The sequence below is a fragment of the Neovison vison genome, chromosome 7 (assembly GCF_020171115.1).
Source record: "Neovison vison isolate M4711 chromosome 7, ASM_NN_V1, whole genome shotgun sequence".
NCBI classification, from domain to species: domain Eukaryota; kingdom Metazoa; phylum Chordata; class Mammalia; order Carnivora; family Mustelidae; genus Neogale; species Neogale vison.
In genome coordinates, this window is record NC_058097.1 from 184,210,009 (window position 1) to 184,234,211 (window position 24,203).

General features: G+C 38.9%; 1 protein-coding gene across 12 annotated transcripts in view; it reads right to left on the bottom strand.

The window, feature by feature from the left end:
• LRRC4C (leucine rich repeat containing 4C) overlaps positions 1 to 24,203 on the bottom strand; it is a 1,197,418-nt gene that overhangs the window by 107,838 nt on the left and 1,065,377 nt on the right. For 6 of the 12 annotated variants that reach the window (XM_044259104.1, XM_044259113.1, XM_044259111.1 and 3 more), the window contains one exon: positions 4,336 to 4,415. The exons of 5 other annotated variants lie outside the window; for them this stretch is intronic. The gene's annotated coding sequence lies outside the window, so the exon portion shown is untranslated. Of the gene's footprint in view, positions 1 to 4,335; positions 4,416 to 7,147; positions 7,184 to 24,203 lie in introns of those variants that run through there. One more of the 12 variants, XM_044259109.1, reaches the window with a different exon arrangement.

Below are 24,203 nucleotides of genomic sequence, written 5' to 3' on the forward strand. Positions count from 1 at the left end.
CTGTGTGACAAAGAAAGGATGACACTCTCAATGTAGCTGCCACACCTGCCACTTCAGCTCGGTTCTAGAAAGCATAAGAGATCCAGGTTCTCACCTCAGCTCCAGTGGGAGCAACTGCATGAATGTGACCTCTGTTTAGAATTTCTCTTACTCTCTATTGGCCCTTGATAAAGTGGCTCCAGGGATGACCTTAACACAAGGTCATGGCAAGACATAAGGAGTAGAGTGTATACAAAGACCCTAGCAATGAATTCACCATATTTTAGCACATAATAAATGCTGGTTTCCTTTCTTCCTTCCCTTTCTCTTAATCTCCCCTCCCTCCTCTTAGCCCTCCCCCATACTCCCTTCCGTGTCTTGTTTGTTTGCTTAAATTGAAAAGCAAAGGGGATGAATGCTAGATGATTCTCAAAACACCTCTCCGTATGAAATATACATGCCCCTGAAGTTTGCTTATTACTGAGAATTTGGAATTGACATCTTGCTGCAAGAATCAAAAAATGCTACCCCACACCACAAAAGTTGAGCCTGGCGGGTAGAGCATGGGCATTAAAACTAAAGAAGCAATGACAGAAGGAATGACAAAGGATGCAGTGACCTGTGAGCCCCCACAGCTAAATGAAGTTTAAAAAAAAAAAAAAATTAGAGTCTCACAGAGTCACTGTTGTCTCTAGCTTCCTAGATTTTAATTAATTCAGATAAATTTAAAACAAATTCAACACGGGGGGGTACATCACTTCACTCACTGGGATGCAAAAGATTCTGAAGTTTATATACTAACGGAAGCTTCTTGTTCATCTGGGCTCCTAGGAGAATATCTTCCAAGGGTGGCCAATAAAGAAAATGGAAAGACATTTTCGAATACTCTCTTGTGCCTATAAGCCTGTCTCAGTCAACAGGCCAATACCCAGTAAGAACAAACACCTCATACTGTAATTCCTCGAGAAGGTACTGGCCACACTGTTTCCTGGTAGATTCCTGATTACCTCTGAGTTATGAATTTATATCACCTCCTGATTATGGACCCAAACTTGCCCTTGGATTTGAGAATAGTTAATGATTGTTTGGTTATTCTCCCTTTATCTACGCTGGATTCTCAGACGGCATGGACTACAGGGATCCCAGATAACATACCAGCCCCATCCTATGCAGACAACGGCACCAGCCAGGGCAATTAGGATTCAGGAAAGCGTTGCAGAGTCAATTTTTTTTTTTTTTTAAATGGCTAAGCACCAGCATATCAAAGAAAGAGATATGAAAGTCTCCCCCTTTATGATCCACCCAAACTCCAAAGTAACTACCAGGGCAAAAATTCATTTGGAAAGAAATTTAAGTTCACATGAGTTAGAGAAATGAGCATCCTTATCCCATCTGAGTGTGAGTGTCAGAGCTGTAAACAAGCACCTAATGAGCCAATGAGTTATGGAAGTGTGAAAAATATATATATATATATATATATACATTTCTTTTAAAGATTTCATTTATTTGTCAGAGAGATAGAGAGAGTCCAGTCAGGCAGAGTGGCAGATAGAGGCAGAGGGAGAAGCAGGCTCCCTGTGGAGCAAGGAGCCCCTTTGGGACTTGGTCCCAAGACCCTGCGATCATGACCTGTGCTGAAGGCTGCCGCTTAACTGACTGAGCCACCCAGGCATCCCTGGAAGTATATTTTTATGGCAATTGGAATCATTTCTCTCTCTCTCTCTTATCCCTGATTCTTGTATCTTCTAAAGTGCTGTGTTCCAGTTACCCAGGAGAGGTATTTATATAAAAGGTGATGTTTTCTCCTGCAGATTCTAGGGAATTAGGTCTAATAGGGAAAAAAAAAAATCAAAGTTTAAGAGAAGCAGCAGCTAAAACACGACCCAGTCTGGCCTCCCTTACCTCCAACAATCCCACATAAGCTCTAGGCTTTCGCCTGAATACCAAAGAAGGATATTTTAATTTCAGCACTATGTTAGTTGAATTACACTGGCCTCTGTTTCCGCTTTTGCTCTCCATTTATACATCTACATTACGACAAAGATTTTGCCTCAAGCTGACTTCTGGCCTCTATGTGCAAATGACCACATTCCAAATTCTTCTTCCTTTTCCATGTCTTTCTAATTCCCTCCCCAGCAGAACTGTAGTCTATACCTTTCAGATTTCATCATATTCTTTTCAAATCTAGTATTTTTTTTTTTAATTCTAACTGTTTTCTGTTTGGTTATTTATTAGGTCTGTATCCTCTAAAAGCAAGCTGAGAATAGCCGGGACTACCTTCCTGATCCTTCCGCCCCTCCCAGGGCCTCGTCCACCACTGTATCACCCAGTACTCTGTACACATGTGTTGAATTGAATTTGAAAATATAAAAAAGGGAGACATGTCACCTGTTTTCTCCCTGTTCATATTATTGTTAGGGAAACGAGTGATATGAGACAATGTAAATATGCCATGTGCCAAGGCCAAAAAAAGAGATTTACGGCAACCAATCACATATCTAAAATTCTTATGGCACAATTTAGTGACCTCTACTAGATAAGACCCAGTAAAGGAATGAGAAGCAACTCAACTCCTGTATTGGTTCTCCAGATCGTACAGGCTCCTAATTGCTCTGTATATAAAATCTTACCCTGTTACACTCTTTCAGCCAAAAACCCTAACCAGTAGTAGCAGAGTGCTTCCTCAACACTTAACAATACAACCAGAAAGTGCAGAAAGCTCTTTTATTTTGGGGCAAGGGGAGAGGGGCAGTGGCCAAGTTGGATAGTATTTCCTTGAGACATGAATCCCCCCAAAATATGTAAACAGTTTAACTTCTTTCCTAGTAAAACTCTTAGTTGACTTTCGGTTACACCTGTTAATCTGATGGCATAGGGCTGTGCTACTCCGTGTGCTGGAGACCAGCAGGGTCACATTGCCTGGAAGCTTTTTAGAAATGCAGCCTCTCAGACCTCACCCCAGATCTAATGAATCAGAGTTTGCATTTTAACATCCCCCCAAGTGACTCTAATGTACATAATATTTTAAGAAGCATGGACGTCTGATACTCTAGCAGCAATATTTCACTCACATCCTAGTCGGCTCTTTGCTCTAAGCCATGATTTCATCGTAAAAGTAAAATATTGGCTTCTCACAGCCTCTTCTTCTCTACCCCTTACTCTTTTCTAGACACCTGTTTCCTTTAATATGTAGTATAAAACACACACACACACAGATTGTTATCATGTTCTCAATTGTGCACATTCCTTTCATATACATCATTGCATTTCATCCCTCTGATATCTCTGTAAACACCATTATGCATAATTTGTCAAAAGTCATCTAGGTAACAAATGTCTAAGAATCTGCATGCCCAATGGTGTAAACATGCTTCCCCTGTAACCAATGAATTCTGTACCCTCAGAATTCTCTATGTTATAAACCCTTCTTTAAAAAAAAAAAAAAAAGATTGAATCCAAATATTTAAGAGGGGAAGATGGATATTTAAAGTAGTTCACAGAGTTTGGAAAGACTTGTATCCAATGAGCTTAGGGGAAACAGACAAAAAGGAGGATATTCAGTTTCTTCTTCCTCCTATTATCCCCACAATACCCCACCAGAGTCCATACAGCCAAGGACTTAAAAGGCCAAGTGAATCTTACCCTCAAGCCTTTTGCCCTTGCCACTCCCATAAACCAGCTTATCATATACAGAGACACTAAACATGCACACTCTTGCTGAAAGCTTTTATAGCTGCCATGACCTAATGGATTTGCTGTCAGTTTCTTGAAACTGTGCCTGCGGAAGAGGAAAAAATCCAATCCTTGCTTACAAGCAATGGAGTTTGCAATGAACCCAAACCAACTTGGGCATTTCTATCCTATATAAGCAGGACTTTCCAAGCAACCTTACACATTGTGACCTGAAATTTCCAGCAATGAATAAAACAACCTAAGGCAATAGAAATAAAGAAATATTTACTATAGTTTCATTAAGAAGTTGTTTGTTGTGTTAGGATATAATACAGTAAATTATCAACCATATTCAAAACCAGGTGGATTTTCAAAATCTTTAATCTAAACCTATGTCATATACACAGGTAACTACCTATACATAATGCAAAATCACGAACTGGATGTTAGCCTTTATCAAAATGCTTGAACACTGTCATTTAGGAATGTATTTAGCATCCTTTTTATAAAAGCCTTTTGATTATTACAAAATGAAAATCTCACCGGAAGTCAGAAGTCTAAAATTTAATATCACATAAGTAGAATGTTAGAATACGAAGAATTTTAGAAAGATCATGTAGACCTAGCCTTCATTTCCAATGTACAAATTCACAAAGAGAAGCCCAAAGAGGCCACACAACTTACCCCAAGTTCCACTGTTGTCTGTCACTGACTAGCTGAGTAACTCTGGGCAACTCCCTGTCTCTCGGCTTCAGTTTCCTGATCTGCAAAATGAGGTGATCGGACTAGTTGACATAAGATTTCGGATAGCCTGAAAATGCCATTATTCTACAAGACTAAGAGCCACATCCTTGACTAGCCCCCCTCCAAAAGCAACACACAAGAAGATGAAAAGATATTTCAATGGCCCTGGGGGTCCTGGTGTTCCACTTTGTTGATATCATATCTCAACTTGGGACTTTAGAACCACATGGGTTGCTTGTGCCGACCACCAATGGGCAATCTGGGAGAGAACAGCTTTGGGCACATCCTTTACCAGAGAAGTGGTGAAAATGAGTATCTTTTTCTCCCCTTCGGAGGATCGAGTGACTTCCTCTGTCTGGGCTCTGCCTCAAAGATTTCTCCTCAAGGTTCACTGGAGTCTTGGAAGTCCAGCCCTTGTCCTAACCATAGACAAAGATGCATTTCCCCCTGGAAGACTCCCCATCTGGACAAGTCATTCAAAATCAACCTTAAAAGAGACTCCAGGCTCCAGGGAGCTGCACATTTTGGCATTTTTTAATCAGCTGTCTGGCTTTGGTCTATAGTGAAACCTTTCCATTTTATTGTAATTTTTTAAAAGATTTTATTCTGAAGTAATCTCTACACCCAATGTGGGACTCAAACTCAAAACTTCTGACTGAGCTACCCAGATGCCCCTCATTTTATTAAAATTTTATTTTGCTAATAAACAAAGAGTTGGTATGCTTATTTTTATTTATTTATTTATTTATTTTTAAAAGATTTTATTTATTTATTTGACAGAGAGAGATCACAAGTAGGCAGAGAGGCAGGCAGAGAGAGAGAGAGAGAGGAGGAAGCAGGCTCCCTGCCGAGCAGAGAACCCGATGCGGGACTTGATCCCAGGACCCTGAGATCATGACCTGAGCCGAAGGTAGCGGATCAACCCACTGAGCCACCCAGGCGTCCCGGTATGCTTATTTTTAAAAAGTGAATTAAATCTTTGAATGCAGGCCTGTTTTTAATCACTGGCCATGCTTTAGCTACATATATTTATCTTCCTTCCCTTATTTTTATATTGGGTTGTATTGTTGAACTGGTTTCTTTTTATTTTTTTAGGTGACCTTCCATCTTTCCCTTTTTCTTCTTTTTAATATTACTATTTTCTAATGAGCAATCACAAAGTCAGGCGATAGTTTAGGCTTTTAGAAGGGTATTTAAATATAAGCACTCCATGAGGCAGAACCCAGATATTTATTATGTATGCAAAAATGGGCACTGCCAATATCCCTACCAATTAAGTCAATCATTAATCCAGATTTTAATTGATGGGCTCATTTTAATGATATACACAAGTGAACCTGGAACAGTATGTCTTAATAGCAGTAAGATATCTAAGGAAAGCTGGTACCTATATCTAAATCATTCTATACAAAATGTGATCAACCAGGAGAAAAAGAATACTATAAACTATGCCTTATCCATAAATAATAATTATGTTCTTATTAGTATCATTAGGATCATCTATTATTTATATTCCACTTATTGTATGTCATGCATTTTCCCCAAACACATTACATGGTTACAAAGTTCTAACCTTACAGAAATACTGCAGTGTTAACCCTGAAAAAGGACATGTGGAGATGGGAGGGAGCCAAACAGTGGGCTCCAACAAGGATTATCTTGTGGAAAAAGAATGATTGTAAACTTATTAATTGGCTATATTGGCAAAACCAAGATCGGAAGGTACAGGGAAACCAAATTTGGCTCACCTCCCATCTACACCAACTGAGCAGCAGATACACTTTCCTTCAGTAGTGTGTTTATCCCTAAAGGTACTGAGCAACAGGGTTTTGTGACCAGCTCTCTAGAGAAGGATTCTGGCAATGAAGAAAGATCCACCAACTCTAGAATTCTGGATAAAAGTACACTGTGAGTGTATGAACATCAAGAGGAGAGCTGTACAAATAAATGAACGAATCAAAGCACAGATCAATAATCTTAGAGCACAACACTTAGTAGGTGTCCGTCCTATAGCACTCATTATGCTCTACCTTGTGGGAAATCTATGTGTGTCCTTTTGTTTTCATTCCTAGTAGACAGTAAGGGCACTGAATCATGACTTACCACATCCTAAATATTAACCTTGGGAGAAGTGCTCAATTTCTTGTCCTGTAATAATGGAATCTATCACACAGTATTGTCACAAAGAAAACATTATTGTATATGTAAAGGATTTAGCCTGATGCTTAGGAATCAAAAAATAAAATTAATAGAGCTCTTAGTTATTGTTGCTACTATTATTTACTACCATTATTATTGTGATTATTACTGTGCCGCAGAATTCCTCAAGCTCAGAACCTTGATTTTATAGTCCAGTAAGTCCCAATCAATAGCCATTCTGATATTTCAATAGATCAATTAAAGCAACAAGATTGTACCTGCCAACCTGTCAGTCTATATTATCCAGTGAACACAAGATAAGGGAGAAGGAAACAAACCCAAACCACTCAAGACTTCATCAAAGAAGCATCTCAATAAAATGTTTCCAGCATGCTTCTCTCGTCAATAAAAAGAGAATATGGGGTGAGGAAAAGAGGAAAAAAAAAGAAATATTTTATTCCAGTCCGTTAAAAATTATTACTCTTTGATGCTTGTTGTATGGAAGACAAATGAACATACATTTCTCTCTTTGTGTACTGAGCAAACTGCTATATACCTTTGAAATTTATTAACATTGTCTCCAATGTTCTTATGAAACTAGTGTCAAATTCACCTGAATGTGACTTCCAGAACAGCAGGCAGCAAGGTGGGCTTTTAAATTGCATGTGTTCAGGGGTGCCTGGGTGGTTCAGTGGATTAAAGCCTCTGCCTTTGGCTCAGGTCATGATCCCAGGGTCCTGGGATTGAGCCCCAAATCAGGCTCTTTGCTCAGTGGGGAGCCTCCTTCATCCTCTCTCTCTGCCTACTTGTGATCTCAGCCTGTCAAATAAATAAATAAAATCTTAAAAAAAATAATAAATTGCATGTGTTCAAACTGGTTAAAAAAAGGCAAATTTCCATCCTGTATTTTACACCAATATCATTCAAGCAATTTTACCAAGGGTTCTCTTCATTTTAAAGAGTATCTTGGGCCCACCACAAACTAAGGCCCTTTACATCTAGATCATTGGCTAAGAAAAGCCTTCATTTTTCAAGGAAGTCCTGAAGTGCCTTCCTTGAGTCTGAAAAGTAGTTAGAAAACCAGCCTTCATATCCAAACACCTTATACTATTAATGAACCCCCCAAAGGGAAACTGATTTGATAAAGTGACTTGGTCATGTTTCCCAATAAGCTAGTGGCAAAACTTAGAACCTGTGACTCGCTCATTCATTCCTTTCCTGTTTATTGAGAGCTTTCCTTGAGTCCATTCTGTGGTAGGTTTCCTATACTTATCGTGCTTATTATTTCTGAAATTCATTCAATTTCCATTTGGCAATTATTCACTTAATATCTAGGATGTGCAGGCACTACATTTGGTATAGTGTGTTGAAGTATGACAGTTGTTACCCACCACAAGCATTTAAAGGATAGTTGGGGATGTTCCGAGTACAGAGTTACAATAATTGGTAGCATGTAGTTATCACATAAAAAAGGAAGAGAATCTGAGAAGTTAATTTTGTAATTTCCTAAGCTATCTATATAGAAAAAAAAACTGTCTAGTAACCAATCATCAAATCTGTTTGCATCATGTACTGTGTACAAAGAACTAGGAATGTGATTAGAAAAATTCAACACCAGCTAAAAGTTTATAATCTAAGAAGCTGAGATTTACAAACAAGACATTTGTTTTACAACATCAGGACAATATTTACGTGCTGAGTGTAATGTAGCAATTTGTATGTTAGATAAGTCTCAGTGTGGACTGAATTTAAGAACCTGAGTGGGCTTCAAAGAAGAAGTAGAATTTGACCTTGAAGCATTTATTACTATGTATATTGTACTAGAATCACTGGCATATTCCACTACACCTGGATTTCTTGACATACGCTCATTGGGATAACTACATAAATAGACTTTCCCCCCAATTAATAGCTCATGAACAACTAGCACAAAATTACATTATAATTTCAATAGCCCCTGAAAGAGTCATTTAGCAGTTGAGCAGTTCATTGTCAACTGCTTTGTTTGTGACAATCCTGATTTTTCACCTACTAACTCAGGAATTTCAGAACTGACCAGATCTTCATCAATCTTGGCATATCCTGACACCAACTAAGTCTCTAAGAACTCAATTCAGCCTTTTCCACAGTGCCTCGACTTAACTTTCACCCAAGTCAAAGTGTCCTCTCCCTCCTCTGAACAACGTAGTGGTCTGTATGTTTCACTTGAAAAATGCTTTATTATTATTTTTTTAACCTGCTATTTACATATGCCCCTACATGATTTATAAATGAATACCTTATCATCTATACTCGAAACTCAAGACAATAAAAGGCATAGCTTAGACCTAAATACAGTGTTCTGCTAAAGAGGCAGTTAATAGTTGTTGTAATTTCATTGCAAAAGAGAGGCCCCCATATGTTATAGATATACTAGTCAATGAGTAGGAGTTGACAGCCTACAACTTGTTATTTCTGATGCTTTATTCATTTAATCCTCAATTCTAGGAGAAGAAAGAAAGAAAGAAAAAGAATGCAAAGCACAACATACGATACCCATATTCTACTCCCAAGTATGCCACTAATTAGCTGTGCCATTTTGGATTTGGGTGTCAATCTATCGTTCAGTCTACGTCTCCTTAATCCAACGGAATTGGCTGAAATCCTGCAAAAGATTCATTCTTCTGGGTCTTTATATATTACAAGAGTCAGCCAGGAACAAAATAAGAAAATTACTTTGTTTGGATTGTGTAATGGCAATATGAGGGTTGGAGGGAAGCCAACCATTCTTGAGCATTATTGCTCCAAAATATTTAGTTTTGGTATTGTAGCTCCTGGTAAGAAATCCATGCTACAAAGCAACATCTCACTCTCTCTTTTCTCTCTGTCCCTCTCTTTCTCCCGGACTCTCAAAACTAAAAATGAATTTTCACCAATCGAACCTTGCAACATGTGGTACACTCTAACTTTCCTGGTCTATCTTATCCTACACTACCCCATGCCATTCTATTCCACTTTATTCCATCCCATCCCATTTCAATCTATTTCATTACATAAAACTGTAGATTTGTTGAACAATCAATTTGATTTTGTCCTGTCACCTTCTCTGGCTGCATGAGTTCGGTCACATTGTTAATTTATTCTAAGGATTATTTTCCTCATTTGTAGAATATGGATAATAATGTTCTATCTTTAGAGAGTTGTTTTTGGTATTAAACAAAATACTATAGCTAGCACTGTGCTTGGGGTTTAGTGTTCAATATATTATTTTTATTTATTTATTTATTTATTTGCCAGAGAGAGAGAGAGAGTACGCGCACAGGCAGGCAGAGTGGCAGCAGAGGCAGAGGGAGAAGCAGGCTCCCCGCGGAGCAAGGAGCCGGATGTGGGACTCGATCCCAGGACGCTGGGATCATGACTTGAGCCGAAGGCAGCCGCTTAACCAACTGAGCCACCCAGGCGTCCCATGTTCAATATATTATTTTTATAGATGTTATTATTTTACTTATTTTGATTATCATAATACTATTATTAATTCTACTTAAGGGTTTTTGGGATTTTAAGTTATGCTAGATTCTCATACATATGATATAGACTGCTAAATTAGGACATTCTTCAGTTTTTAGTCAGTTGGAAGGGGAAAAGGAAAAGAAATGAATAGAATTGGCCCATACATTTCCAGACATCATATACTCAATATTACTTTGTTTTTGGTTAACTCTGAGGACTTTTGATTTAGTACTTAATCTCCATGGTGATTAAGGGATGTGGAAAATGATAATACTGGCATTTCATTTAGATGTTTCCGTGAGGTGACATATATGACAGATTCATTCTTCTAACTTAACCATGATGAAATTCATCTCACCTCCTGTTAGTGGGAGAAACAGGAACAGAAGCATGTGGTTTCCCTCACCCCTAATATTTGTACCAGAGGAAAGATATTAACTAAAAGAAACAAACATATCTTCTGCTTTTTTTTTTTAACAATTCTAGTTTGAACATCAAATCACTGCTTACATAAGACATTATAAGCACAAGTCTCATATTTTTATTTCCATCTTTTTTTAGATGATTATCTTTCATGATAAAATTATCTTTAATGATAAAATTCGTGATTCAAGGACATTTCCAAGTAAAATATAAACCTTAGAAATAAAAGGTATATACGTGATATCACATTTCTTTTCGTATTCATACTCCTAGGAAGCAGAAAATAATTTGTTTACTACTCCTGCCATGGCTTAATAGGAAACTGAGTATGTTCGCACACAAAAGCAAAGAATAATACCAACTGCTCAGCAGGAGATAAAGTGACATGATTTCCCCAGGTGGAGTTTATCGTTGTCTTTTGATCACTCAAGAGACTGAATTTTTTTTTTTTAATTTAAACTGATCTTGCTTGCTTTCAATCTTACTCCACTGACCCTGTCACTCCTTCCCCTCTCTCTCTCTTTGTACTAATTTAAATATGGACCTTCTTTAAATCACCACGTGTGCCATCGGCATCCACATTTCAGAAGACATCTTCAGCGCACCCACTGAGTGCATCACACTTGTTTCATTTTGTTAATTGAATGAATCTCAAACAACCTCATTACCTGCCCACTGCACTTTGCATTTTCCGATTATAAAGCTATCCTTCGCAAAGTCTTCCCTGCCAGTCAGAAGGGTAAGAATCTCGCTTCTAGTATCTCTCAAAACACAGGACTGGTCTTTAACTAAATCCCCAGGTTTTCAGACCTCAATGGTGGCAGTGAAAAGAGCTAATATTGAGTGCCTACTACATATCAGGCTAGACATGCACAGTGTTTAGTCTTCAAAACAGTCCTATGATAAAGAAAACATTACACTCATTTATAGAAGGAGATGATGGAAGCAAATATATATATATGTATAATATATGTATACACACACACACACACACACATATACATATATAAAATTTATCAAAAGTTGTGTGCTGGCTAAGTCGTTGAGGTGGAGCTTCAGAGTCTACACTTGGTCCTTGAGCCGTACTGTTGGTACTAGGGAAACACTGGCTTACAACCTGGTCCTTTTTTCCCCCTTTTTTCTTTTTCCTGTCAGAGAGTTCTTTGAAGGCCTTAATATTCTGGGTTGTCCAGACATGGGGGTTGTGTTAAATCTGAAATGGTTCTAAGCTGTGGGAAGCCCTTTCCCTAAACTCCAGTTCTAGAAAGGTTTAGAAGACACCAAGAATTAGCAGTCAGTCTGTAGACATCCTGACTCTACCGTGGAAAAGCTGAAGCCAGGGGGCCTTGAAAGCTTCCTCCCACTAGTGGAAAATGATTTTAGGTCTCTTGTCTTTGCATACGCAGCTAAATACACACACACACACACACACACACACACGCACACACACACACTAAAATAACAGCCACAAATACCCTCTCACATAGAGTTCTGTTAGTAACCTGACCTGTGGAAAACCATGAATCGAAGACTGCCTCAGTGGTTATTGTGTACGGTGAAAGCTTTGTGGAAAGATGTTTCTCGTGCTTCCCTCCTCCCTCTTGCTAGAATGCGCCCTGCTTTCCCATCCTTCCCCAGCTACACAAACCATTCTTCCTTCTTCTGGGCCGAACCCCTATGTCACCTCCTCCACAAAGCTTTTTTTAACACCTCCTCACCCCCAGTTCTCTTTCTTTGAGTTGTCCCCGACACTTTATTCATGTCCTTAAAATAGTGCTTGTCATAGCGCATTACATACTTCTCCCTCCACAGACCAGGTTTCTCCACCTCAGCACTACTGACTTTTTGGGCCATATAATTATTTTTTAATTGTGTCACTCTGAATTGCAGGCACTTTAGCAGGATTCCAGGTCTCGACCCACTAGAGGCCTGTAGCCTCTCCCCCGAAAATCAAGTGTGTCTATAGATTTGTCAAGTTTCCCCTGAAGAGAGGGCAGGATGGCCCCGCTCCAAGTTGGCAACTCTGCTTTAGATCCTGGGCTCCACAAGAGCAGTGACCCTACTTTTTCTCATCCCATACACCTGGGAGTATCAAGTCCATCACAAACAGTTAATTAAGACATGTTGGCTGGAATTAAATGCCTCTCATTTGCCAATAACTACATACTGCATTATAAAATGCACTAAATTCACACTTTGTTCAAAAGTGAAACAAACATGACAGCTAAATTAAACTCTGGTTCAAGGAAAGTGAGATCAAAAGCCACCGGATGTCAGAGCAGAAAAAAGCACTTTTCTGGCTCTGCAAGAAATCCAAAAAAAGCATATATGTATTACATACATATACCCATAAACATAATAACCTTTCCTGAAAAACCACATTCAGAAAACCAGATGGAAGTAATCTAGTATCTCTAAATACATCATCCCTAACCTGCTTTGTTCACTGAAATATGCAGTGAATTGCTATGACGTCCCCTCCCGCCCCCAACAATGACCCATTCATGAGAAAAGGTAATGCTTATTTTGAAATTTCAGAATTGGAGGGACTTGATCAAATAAAGAGGCACAGACAGTATGATATTGCCTTTCTTCCTGAGAAGATGCTCTCATCTCTTCCCAATTTAGTGCAGAACAATTTAAAGTCATCCAACTTTGCTTATTTCTGTCAATTAGTTAACCACTTATTTGGCCTGAAAAGCAGAACCACTGTGATCATAGTATCAGTTTGTGATGAAAGACTTTTTCTCACCTCAGAAGTGAACGGGCCCTGTGCATTCTCCTTTATTTCCTGAGCTGCGTTTTTAATTAAAGTTCCAAAAGTGAGATAGATCTGTCTTTTGTCGTAGTATCAAGTCAATGAAAATCTGCTATTCTCACTGGTATACTGTATGTAACAGCAGTGCCTTGGCAAGCTGGTGATTTTTGCAAGAAAGAAATGCAAAAACAAGACCAGCCCCTCCTGGGCAGTGAGAAAGGAGGTCACTGGGCACTAACATGCATGATCTCCCAGAAACTGTGCAAGACCTTAATATCAGTAGCCGTGTTTTATTGGTTGTCTCTCTTCGGTTTTAGATATATTGACTCAACTTTTTGTCACAACACTGTGAGATAGTGATGATTCTTGCCCCTATAAAGAGGAAGTGATTCGTTATCATGACAACTGAAAATTGCATGATGTCATCTAACTACGGGCTAAGTGGAACAAAATTCACCCCAGGATGCTTCTCAGGGACAGACCGCAAGCACCAGAGAGGACAGGACAGTTCCTTTCACACCCAGGCCCCCACCAAAGAGCAGCCACATTCATATTCAAATTTACCGTCTGAGATAGTTTCCGAGTCCTCACTTCCACACCCCCTACCCCCTCAGCCCCAGTCCCCAAAGGCAGGCAGAGAGGAAAAGAAAAGTTATTGAAATGCAAAAGATTGTGCCAAGATAGAAGAATTTGATTCTGCTGGGGAGGGGCTTATATACCTTTTCTTTGGTTTCTGTTTAAAGAGCCAGGAAGCCCACAAGTTAATTTAGAAGAGCTTACATCTTGTGTTACCCAGACTGTGCTCTTTACACTGCTTTGACAAATGTCATTTTCTGCCATTCTTACTGCAGCATTTCGTGCTGTGATACAAAAGAGGTCGCATGCCCACCTGGGCCCTTATTTTCTGCGTGCATCTTGGAGGGGCCTCTTTTAAGTTTAGTGTTAGAAGGTTTGTTTGGGATTTGGTCCTGATTTTTTTTTTTTTTAAGATTTTATTTATTCATTTGAGACAGAGACATACACACACAGAAAGCACAAGCAAGGGGAGAGAGGGGGAAGGGGAGAAACAGACTCTCTGCTGAGCTGGGAGCCCAGTGTGGGGCTCCATCCCAGGACCCAGAGATCATGACCTGAGCCAAAGGCAGATGCTTAACCATCTGAGCCACCCAGACGCCCCACTGTCCCATCTTTAACTAGACATGAACAGAGCTTCACTGAGCTTTAGTAAATCTTGATATTGACAGTCAACCTACTCTTTTCTGTGTCTATATCTATCTCTCTATCTATCATGTATCCATCCATCTTGTCTATTTCACAGAATCAGAAGACTCAAGTATGAAATGTTACAGGTAAAAGCATCGTGTAACCCATAAGATATTATTCACATCTAGAGACCAAGCAATTTTGTACAACACACACACACACACACACACACACACTCACACTCACATTGTACCCCAAGGAACAGATGGCCTTCAAGACAAATGGATCTTACCACACACTTTAGAATTCCTAGTCAGTGCAGAAAGAGTCCATTTTGTTCTGATAGGGGTGTGAAAAGGTCAAGTATTGATTTAACTTTCCAAGAGGAGACAAAAAATAAAAAGCCCTTTTTGAAAATATTTACTACATTTTGCTTTCATTCAGGGTTTCTGTGCAGAGCAGAAATGGTTTGAAACCCATAGGATGGCAAAGATAAAATGGCCCAGTTTATAAATGTGGGCTTTGGGATCAATTTTACTTGTCCCAGTGACCTTTAACACACAAAATGGAAAACTCCTATATTATTGCAATAGAGAACATATGAGGAATGAAAGTAAAGCAATCAAAAGCTTTATGCAATTCATATATTAAAATATATGGCATGTTTGATGTTTAGTGATAAATAATGTTTTGTCAAAGCACTTTCATATAACATATCATTGCAAAAAACATCAATACTTTCTTTTTGACAAATAGAAGACTGTTGACTCATCTTCCCAGACTTTCATTGCCTCTTTGCTATTAAATGAAATGTTTGCCCAAACAATTTAATGATGTCTGCTGAAATTTTAGGAATGTCTGTGATGGAAGAGAAAATAACTTTGTATCAGAAGAAATTGCACAGAATCCTCAAATGAATAAAATGTTATTTGGCATTTATGCACACAGTAGCAATGCCTAAATATTTTTATTGTGGTTGCAAACATATTTGTACTTAATTCCAAAGTTATCATTCACCTATACTTCTACATTCAAATCTATATTTCTACATTCAAATACCTAAGCCCACTTCTGGACTAAGAAATTCAACAGGAGTTGTAAAAGATTTTATAGTATGTTGGACTTTATAATGGTATTATTAGAAACCAGAGGTATTCCAGAACACTACCAAAAATAATCTCCTATTGTTTGTTTGCTTGTGTACTTGGTGTTTTCGACTAAATATTATCAACCCAAAAGACATGCTGGTAAGCAGAGCTGGTGTAGAATCAGGTATATCTTGTTTTGCTTCCCCAGTATTTCTAGCTGAGGGACCTAATACATGTTACTTAACCTCTGTAAGTCTCAATTATCTTATCTACAAAATGAGAACAAGAGTACTATCCCCAAAATACTCATGATGATCAAATGAGATCACCAAAATAAATGACTTCCTTCGTTGCCCTGCTCTTACTTCTTTTCAAAGTATTAAGGTGCACATGGTTTGTTCTTGGTAAGGGAGGTGATGAAAATAAGCTGATTTACAGATTATTGAAACCTAACCCTGAAGATGCACTATATTCCAGTAACTACCCATTGCCTTGGGTTCAGATTCAGCTGAGGGACCTTGTATGAGTCATTTAAAGGTTCTTGGTCTTAGATTTCTCAACATTAAAATGGGAAAACATTGAGATATTTTATTGTGTTGTTATAGAATTAATTGAGTTAATACTTATAAAGTGCTTAATATATTACAGTATTATTTTGAGGTATTTTTCCATTATAATGATGTTACTCCCACTATATAATTTGTCATAGTAATAAATCGTGCCTTTTCTCCCTTGTGTTAATCTAGAAAGCAGATTATCACACTGTGAAATGAATTCAATCTCTCTTTATCTAATCTTTAAGTTAGATAGAGAAAACAGTTTTCTAGTGAGCAAGCTTAATTCCAGGGGCCAATCTTTTCTGATCTTCCCTGCTTCTTTACAGGAGACAGTTGGGTCATGGTTGGGTTACCAAGTATGACTGCCAGTGCTTCCAGTCCTTAAACTGGCAAAGCCCCACACCACCAAACAAAGCCCCCAAACAAGGCCCCAAATTGTCAAGAACACATTTTCATAAAGATAAAAAGTTACCCTAGCTCTTACTGAAAAGACAATGCGGTAAGTCCTATCAGAGCAGTACAATGACGTTAGTTGTTTACGCTTTAGTTAAAATGAGGATTTGAAAGCTGACTTTGATAGATATTAGAGAAGAACACAAGGGCACTGAAGGTCTGAATGAAATAAAGTAATGCCATTAATTGCGAATAAGCAGAATGGAAAGGCTAGACAGGAAGTTTTGAGCAATCTGCCACTTCTTTCTTTCCCTTCCTCCCTTCCTTCCTTCCCTCCTTCCTTTTAAATTTTATTTATTTAACACACAGAGAGAGCACAAGCAGGGGGAATGGAAGAGGGAGAAGTAGGCCTCCAGCTGAGCAGGCGCCCAATGTGGCGGCTGATCCCAGGACCCTCAGATCGTAACCTGAGCCAAAGGCCGACAGTTAACCAACTGAGTTACCCAGGCACCCCATTTTTAAAAAGATTTATTTATTTATTTGAGAGAACACATGCACATGATGGGGAGAGGCAGAAGGAGAGAATCTCAAGCAGACTCTCATCTATGTTACTTCTAGAAGAGCTCAAAAGGTCTCACTCTATTTATTCATTCCTTAGGCACAATTCTAATATTCTTGAATACCTAAGTTGCAAGTACTACCACTGGTTGACTTCAGCTCTGAGATGCATAATTATCTTAGTTACATTGGATATGGCTTGGAACCACTCACACATTCTGGAAAGCCAAATCTGAGAGCTGACAACAGAGAATTGTTAGTAAAGCTATCTGGGTATCTAGAGAGCAGGGTAAATTTGCAATTAGGATAGAAAACTATCTGATTCATGGTGGGGAGGGGAGGGCCAAGGATCCCAGCTTTTGGATAACATAATTGTGAGTTCAAAGCTAAGATCACCACCAATAATTAGAGTCACACTGAACAAATTACTTAATGTCTAAGCCTTGATTTTCTATTCCTGGAACTGGAGGTAATGATAAAAGTCCTACAGGGTTGTGAGGAGTGTTTGGAAGGATTTTTGTAGAGAACATTATGGTAGAGTGCATGGTATAATTCCCTTTGCTTCCTTCACTGCCTTACACATGATCCAAATACAGGATCCTGGCCTCTGCAGACATTGATATGCTCAGCACAAAGATACAACTGGAAAAGAGCAGATACTCTTAAGTAATTATGTGAACGTATGCATGACCGAATTAGTGAAAGAAGCAAGTAAGTAATTTATAAATCAACCCATCAATTACACAACCGCAGGAAGTTGTGATAGCCCTTCATCATATCGTCTCTTACTAAATATGAAATGGTAAAGGAGTCACAACAGCAGATGGAGAATGCTCCTTATCTTTACAGCCAGGATCTTAATTTAGTAGGTACAAAGATATCAGGCTGAGAAATGTGCTCCTAGGTACTCCGGCAGAAAGCAGGAAGTCATTTTCTGTAGACCTGGGCTTTAGCCTCAGCCACAGTTACTCATTCTCTTTTATAAGGAGGAATTCATTTATGTCTTTGGGAGACAGATGTATCAAGCCATTGGGTATTTTTGCCAATCACCTCCTGCCAAAGCCCTGATGTTTTATTTCATTAGTGCAAGCACTTTCCATTAATTTGGATACTGTTTAAGAGTGTTAGTTCCAAAGGACATTGCTTTTTGGCTCTTCTTTTTTGAAGGACTATTTAATACATTACTGCAATGAATTGACTCCTTGCCAAGAAAAAAGCAATGGCCGCCCAATTCTAATCAGTTTCTGACAATACGATCCTAATGTTTGGCTCAATGATATGTTTATTGTGCTTTACCTGGAACTGACAGAAACAAATCAGAAGAATGCTATTGGCTGCATAAAAAAGACTAAACAAAACACATCCCAGTGTTTTCCTTCCTTCCTTTCTTCCATCCTTCTTTTCCTCCTTTATTTCTTACATAAAACTAAGAATGTGGGGTGCCTGAGTGGCTCAGTGGGTTAAGCCTTTGCCTTCGGCTCAGGTCATGATCCCAGGACCCTAGGATCAAACCCCACATCAGGCTCTCTGCTCGGTGGGGAGCCTGCTTCTCCCTCTCTCTCTGCCTGCCTCTCTGCCTACTTGTGATCTCTCTTTGTCAAATAAACAAAATTAAAAAAAAAAAAAAGAGTAATAAACTGTCCCCCAAATCTCCACTAAGCCTACCTTTCTTTATTATATGCTCAAACCAGTCACTAACAAAGGAAATGAAACAACCATGATTGTGTCAGATGAGTCAAGACTCACTCTTTGAGGTTGCCCTTGAGAGCTGCATGGAGGAAAGTTTCCTTAGGAAACTAGAAAGAATGGGGATATGAATACATGTATTTTGGCATCAACAGTATCTATTACATTTGACATATAGTAGAATACTCTTACATTCTTCTTTTTTTTAAAGATTTTATTTATTTGACAGAGAGATCACAAGTAGGTAGAGAGGCAGGCAGAGAGAAAGGGGGAAGCAGGCTCCCCACTGAGCAGAGAGCCCGATGCAGGGCTCCATCCCAGGACCCTGGGATCATGACCTGAGCCGAAGGCAGAAGCTTTAACCCACTGAGCCACCCAGGCGCCCCAGTTTTCCTTACTCTTAAAAGACTCAAGGAAGACAGAAACTCTTCTGTCCTGGGCTCACTCGTGTCTGGATGTGATGTCCATGACTGCTGTAATCTCTTGTGACCATAGGGGTTGGGGTGGGGGTGTGTGACTGAAGACCAAGGTGATAGGCAGACAAAAGCAGAGTAAAATGATGGGAACGTGTTTGTCCTTGATGCTGCTGTTTAACCACTGAGATAAACCAGAAGCTGCCTTCCTCTGTATGTCCTGTGCTATGTGAAAATAAATTTCCTTGGTTTTTAAAAGCCGGTAGAGACAATTATTATTAAAGCCCACACCAGGTCATGGTAGAACATCAACAGAGGCTATGATTCCATAATGCCATTAGCCCTTCAAGAATTCTGAAATTACCAAGTGAGTTCCTCTGTTTAGTTAAATATTACTGTAATGTGCCTATCTCCTAAAAATAGCAAAATTGAGCATTGTGATTCATTTGTCTCATGCTTCACAGTTTCCTCGTGAATCTTTCATCTCCACCTGCAATTATAGTGAGGGGTATCTTTAAGAGCAATGGATCCTACTTTCTGGTCCTCAAGCTTAGATCTAGACCCAATCTAAATGCTCAAATACTTGTATGAACTTGTTCCATCCATAGCTGGGAGTTTTGAAAATAAAAATCCACCTCAAAAACAATTTCTGTCTCAACTCCCTCATTTTTCCAACAAAGGTTTGCTTTTCTCAATTTTCTCATATGCATTTGGGGAGTGATAATGATTTGACTATCCGGTTGCAACAACGTGTATATATACAGGGCAGTAATGTATCTAATTAATTTCATGTATGTTGCCTTTTTTCCACCGACTAGAATTTAAGATCCCTAGAAATAATTCCTATATTTTCATTATATAACTTGCAGTCTCTAGCACAAAGCTACTTATAGAGAAAAGGTGCAATCATATTTCATGACCAGTTAAGTTACCAAACACATGGGGAAATAACAAAAAACTCAGCACCTTTTTCCCCTCTACCATGAATGTTTAAACTTTTATTAAGTCTCCAAGTACATTTGACTCTAAGCTAAATCTGGTCTGAGTAGGAAGAGTGAAAAATCCTGTATTCTTCCAAGCTGCTTACCATGTGCCAGGCACTGTTAAATCTATGAACTTCTTTAATCATTGTAATGACTCTATTTCATCCTAATGTTGCCCTGATTTTGCAAATGAGGTGCCCCAAGTGCAGAAAGTATAGTGACTTTCCCAAGGTCTCACAGCTTACCAGTCCAGTGACAGAGCCAGAATTTAGGGAAGCAGGCTGCCTTGCAGTCTTGACTCTAAACATATACCCATCACACAAAGATGTCCTGTTCTTCATAGGTAATAGAATTACAAAAATTACCAAAAAAAAAAAAAAATCAACGGAATACTTCTGCAAAGAGCCTTCCTGAGAGATGACAGGGACGAGTATCAAACACTACCATTTATATAACCAAATTATCATTGAAAATAATATGTAGGAGTAAGCAACAATAATATGTAGCCATAAGCAACCATTGGCATTCATCACCTTTCTTCTCCCCACATCATTATATTTTAAATCAATTTTGCCTCTTTCTAGAAGATAACCAGAAAAAAATGCAAAATGCATGCATACACAATATGACTAACAAAAGATACAGAGGAAGCAAGTCTTTAATAATATATAGTAAATTTAAAAAGAAAAAAAAAAAAGAGACACTGACTGTTCTTGGTAGGAGTGAAGAACAATTAAAGTTCCCTGGGATTTTTCTCTCTCTCATAAAATAGTTCCTCCGAAATAGGTAGGTTATGGTTAGGTTTTATCAGAAGAAAAGACCATTTGTTGTGGCTGATATGTTTTCCAATGTTCAGGAAAGGCAGCACAAGGCAATCTTCGGTGAGGTAGCAAGTATGTACGCCTTTATTGGAAGATCATAGAAACCACTTCCATCTTGCCAAGCCAACATTTAGCAAGGTTATAAATCTGGAGGATACAAATAAGTTTCAAAAGTGATGAGATATGGAAAGGGCATGATACTAATAGGTTCAATTATAGGAAACGTACCTTGAACAGGGAGACCATCACCACATAGTACTGGAAACAAAAATTTCATGCAATGATGAAGCTAAAGAAAAGGGCTTTTTTTGGTCAGGCATTGAAATCTCCCAACATAGGCCCAGTGGATCCAGCCACTCACTTCCCCCTCCCCACCCCCAGAAAAACAAAACACAATAAAACACAACTGAAACCCGAAACAAAACAAAACAAAATGCAGATACTATATAACTCTCTGAATAGAGTAGAATCTCAATAGTATTGATGTACTAGTCACTACCATATTAGTTTCAGAAGTAGGAAATAAAGCAATTAGGAAAAGCACAAGTTCTGTGCAAGCCCATCTGAATTCCACCCTCCTGTGAACATGGGATCAGTGATTTCAAACAAATTTCATAACAAAGTTGTCCATTAAAAGAAGACAAAACTGACAGGTTATTTTGAGGGTTAAAGAAGCTAATACATCATGATAGAAATGGCTCATGTTTTCCTCCTGTGCATTTTCCTCTTCTTCCTTTTGGTACCCCTGGAGGAGGGATGCTCTGTTGCCCAACTTCAAGGGCCACCATCACATAATAACCTGCAGGAATGTTTCCTACATTTTGGCAGAACACACAGCTACCCAGCAGGAGTCTAGCCTCTCTTTCCTCCATGGCAGGAAAGTCTGTTCATGCAGCTACGTTCTGAATGACAGAATGTGAGTCTAAATGATGTACACTTCTTCAGGGTCATGTTTGTAAATGAAGCCGTGAGTCTTCAAGTCTGACAGCTGGGCATAGTTTTGGAGAGCCAACACCATGCAGAGGAACACCAAGCCAGACAGGACTGGGAACAACCACAAAGAGGAAACCCAGGCCCAAGAGGCTACTGTGGAGAGGTTCGCCCCCACGGCCTAGTCCGCCTATCTATGTGTTATCAATGCGAAAGAAAAATGAAATCTAGATCTTCCTGGATTCATTGTACTTTAGGTCTCTGTATAATAGCAGCTGGGGCTGGTTCCTACTGAATACCTACGTGTAAAGAACATAGAACTGTGCTTGGCCATAGTAAGCTCTCATTAAATGTTAGTTTCCAACTCAGTAAGTGAAAGAGCCAGTATTTGAAAACAGAGAGCACTGTGTGCCTCCAAAGCCCACAGAGACGGAAAAGGGAGAGTTACTAGCAAGAAGCATGTCAATTGCCAACACTTTAAAAATCCCTTATCATTAAACGTTCCCCCCCCCCATATTCCCCAATTTTCAGTGTTATGCTCAATTCAAAATCATGATTTTAAAAAATGGTAAAAAAAAAAAAAAAAGGCATTGAATTTAACTTGGCAAATAACTTTAAATTCTTGAACGCTTGCATTTTCCCTCTTTCACCTTTGCATGTGAGAAAAATAAGGGTCAAAAAAGAACTAAACACATTATTCAAGCTGAGTTATCTGTTAGATATAAAGGATTTGCATCCTTCGGACCATAAAAGGTGTTTTGTTGTTGTTTGTTTGTTTGTTTTGTTGTTTTGTGTACTGATGAATATATGTAGGCTCTCCCTGAAGAGCCAAGTCTGCAACCTGATTTGGATGGGAATCCCTATGCCATCATTCTTTCTCCCCTTTCAGCGCTTACCTTGGGCAAAACTGCCAAGAAGAGGAATTTTGGCTGCAGGATAAATCGTGCTTGCTGTTTCAGAGCCTGTTCTCATTTCCTATTTAGTCCAGGGAAAGAGTGGGGGCACTCCCCACATCATTTTCCAGGTCCCTGCCTGCCCACCTCTGGAAATTCACAGATTCGAAACATACACAGACCACCCATTCCTACATATATGGCGTGACTAATAGGCTACTTCGGGGAAACAGAGAAACACATTGTCCCAGATTGCTTTACAACACTGAATTAAATAGCTAAAGGTTAGGGTCTCATGCCACACATTTAAAGGGCAGTCCAAGCAGTTTTTGTTCTGGGAACAACTGGGAAATCTGTTGTTCTGAAGGCAACATAGATTTAAAATAAAGCCTTTTCTTCTGCTCACTCCTCCTCCCAACTCTAGCACAATTAATGCTTCCTCCTTCCATTTTCCCATAGCACTTTGTGCAACATTCCATCGACATTTCTTCCATTGTGCTATAAATATCCACTCCCATGTCTTTTTCCCAGAGAAGGCACTGTAGGTCTGTCTTTCATTATCCTCTTGGCATGATTGATCTCATTACTTTGCCCTTTTACTTTGCCTCATGCATTTCCTGTTCATGCTTTCCAGTGTCATTTTATTATTGCAGCTGTTGAAGTAATTTAAATGTGCTTTGAAAATATACATAATGTCAGGAAACTTATTTTTCAAAGGGAACAACACAGATTTAGACACTTAAAAAAGGGCTTCAATTTCGCCTTGCCTCCTGAATCTGCCATAGGTCTACATTTTTCGTTATTTCCTTTTGCAACCCCAAAGTGTCTCAAATTAAAAAAACACACTTCAGCTGAAGTCACAACCAATGAAGAAGATTAAATTGTTCTCTTTTCTGGAGGACAGACGCAGCAGGTTTCAAATATTTTAGCAAAACTCAACTCCTAACAGCACTAATGGTACAATTTGGCACTAATGCGTTGTCAGGAATTAAATCTCAATAGTAGAGTTAGGAGCAAGGAAAAAAAAAAACATATCAATAAAATTCAGCTCAGGCAGACAAGTATGTGGTCGGCATTCGATGGAGGGATTAGATGCATACATAAATAAACCATTAAAATCCTCCCGCTAGGAGTCTGCTCAATTCATGGTGATTTGAGTTGCTGCTGGGGCAATGGCAAATCTAAACATAATTTGTTTGTTTGCAGGATGAGAAGAAGAATTTGACAGATTTTAAATATATACAGATAATCCATTTCTACATTTTTAGAATGATAAATATGATATTTCAGTAAAAATTTGCAGCACATTTTGCAACTTTGTAAAAAAAGAAAAAATTAAACTACTCTGATCAGGTCCTAGTCCACAGCACCCCCTAAATTCTTTGGCAAGTCTATCACGTCTTATACTGAATACAGTATTGCTAAAGGTATAATGAATGGGAAAGGAAGGAACACACATTCATTGAATCCTGGG